Raw genomic sequence first — 2,302 nt, forward strand, 5'->3', positions numbered from 1 at the left:
TCTATATAGCCTCTTTATTTCACATCTGTCTGCAATGTTTGAAGGCAAAACAGATAATTAGAAAACCAACCTCCCAAGCAGGTACGAGGATCTGAGCTGGACTCCTGGGACTACAGACTGGTTTAGTTCTATATCTACCAATACTGTGCTGTGCGGTACTATGGTTCTTGTTTTAGTTACAAGAGGTATTAGGAATGAATGCCCACACACAATTAATAATAGCTTATCTAGCACATAACTCTGCAGCACAATACCAACAGCAGGAGTATTTTAAAGCAGGGTGGGGAAGAAAGTAGACACTAATACAACTGAAGATTTCCTTTTTTCTTTCCCTCTTTTCTCAATGAGAATTCAGTTCAAAAATGAGGCTCCAGAATGCCCCTGTGGCCCTTTGGCCCGCAACACTCCTGGGGAGCCTCACAGGCTTTGGTGATGTATCCTTCTCAGATGAGGAAATCATAGATTTTCTGGGTTTTGTTCATGTCTATCTTGATGAGTGCTCTCGCCTCGGCCAGTTTCAAGCCCCCTTGCTTGTTATGTTTGTTCAATAGAGCAGATGTGTATTCTAAATAGGCTAGGCTCCTGGGACCAACTTCACCATCTAACAGAGCTCCTTTTCTTTTTCACTCAACTTCTCTGTGCCAGGGAGGCCACTGAGTTTCAAGGGCAGTACACTTCATCTACCTGAATTCGAAGTAATTCGAACAGAAGGACTCAAGCCAGAGTCAACGTCAGCCTGCTGGTGGAGCCACAGCTGGCAGGCGCTGCTGTCCTGGGTGCCCTGGAGGACCTCGGAGCACATTCTGCGTTTGAGGGGTTCCTCTTCTTGAGTCTTCTTGAGGTGATTGTAGGTTCTGGCGCTACAAAATTTGGTAATGCCTGCTGTCCTGTATTCCTGGAGCCTTTTGATTTCCCTTTGGAGTTCAAATTCCAATGCCTGGCTTTCAATGAACTTGTCAGGCCCCACAGGCCCCACTATCCTTGCAAATCACCTCATTTTTTTTCATAAAGATCTTGGACTTCCTTGGGGTATCATCGTTCCATTAACTGAAACTTCCTAAGGTTGATTAATTCATGGTCTCAATTTTTTTTTCATCTTTGTCCCCCTTCATCCTGGAATGATAGATATCTACTACAGCCATCTTCAGAGCACATAAAATGTCCCAGTCATCTTCAACAAAATCAATATCTCTCAAGTTCCACTTCGCATAATTGTCAAACTGCTGTATGAAATCTGCTTGAGCTGGCATGTATCCCGCCATGTCCTGAGAAAACAAGGAGTCAAAGGTAGGTCGGGGAGGGTCATCTGCAGTGAAATGGAATGGCAGTGTCAGCAGTTTTTGCCTCCTCCGCTTGCTTCAGGTTCAGCAGGGTAGATGTGAACAGAGGGTTATTGAAGAAATGGTTCATATAGTGCTTCTCACGCTCCTCCTTGGTCTTGGTGCACATCTGATTGGTTATATCCTACCAATTTCCAAAGCCACATTCCATCACAGCTTGTAAAAGGGCCATTTCTTCTTGAAAATCCAGCTAGGGTCAAGAAGAGGAAAATCGACATTTCATAAGTATGATCACATTGATGTTTCTTGTACTCAAATCCTCAAGTGAAACACGGTAAGCAGAGGAAATAAGGAAACTGCACACTTGATATAAAGCTCCATGAGGTAGCTCCATGATAAGCAACCTTGGCAAGGTGGCTTATCAGAGGGATCATTGCTAAAGGAACCCAAACTGCCCATTCCCCAGTTGGCAAAACCTGTTGCTTTGATCTTCTTTATTTTATTTTATTTTTTTAAGGTTATTCTTTTTTTTTTAATTTTGTTTTATTTTTAAACTTTACATAACTGTATTAGTTTTGCCAAATATCAAAATGAATCCGCCACAGGTATACATGTGTTCCCCATCCTGAACCCTCCTCCCTCCTCCCTCCCCATTCCATCCCTCTGGGTCGTCCCAGTGCACCAGCCCCAAGCATCCAGTATCGTGCATCGAACCTGGACTGGCAACTCGTTTCATACATGATATTTTACATGTTTCAATGCCATTCTCCCAAATCTTCCCACCCTCTCCCTCTCTCACAGAGTCCATAAGACTGTTCTATACATCAGTGTCTCTTTTGCTGTCTCGTACACAGGGTTATTGTTACCATCTTTCTAAATTCCATATATATGAGTTAGTATACTGTATTGGTGTTTTTCTTTCTGGCTTACTTCACTCTGTATAATAGGTTCCAGTTTCATCCACCTCATTAGAACTGATTCAAATGTATTCTTTTTAATGGCTGAATAATACTCCATTGTGT

The 2,302-nt window shown here is 42.7% G+C and overlaps 1 pseudogene; it reads right to left on the reverse strand.

Annotated features, from left to right (window-relative positions):
• Nucleotides 1-356: 356 nt before the first annotated feature.
• On the reverse strand, nucleotides 357-1,836 carry LOC102409334 (annotated as a pseudogene).
• Between the last annotated feature and the right edge of the window lie 466 nt (nucleotides 1,837-2,302).

Source organism: Bubalus bubalis, chromosome 19, assembly GCF_019923935.1.
Source record: "Bubalus bubalis isolate 160015118507 breed Murrah chromosome 19, NDDB_SH_1, whole genome shotgun sequence".
Classification (NCBI taxonomy): Eukaryota; Metazoa; Chordata; class Mammalia; order Artiodactyla; family Bovidae; genus Bubalus; species Bubalus bubalis.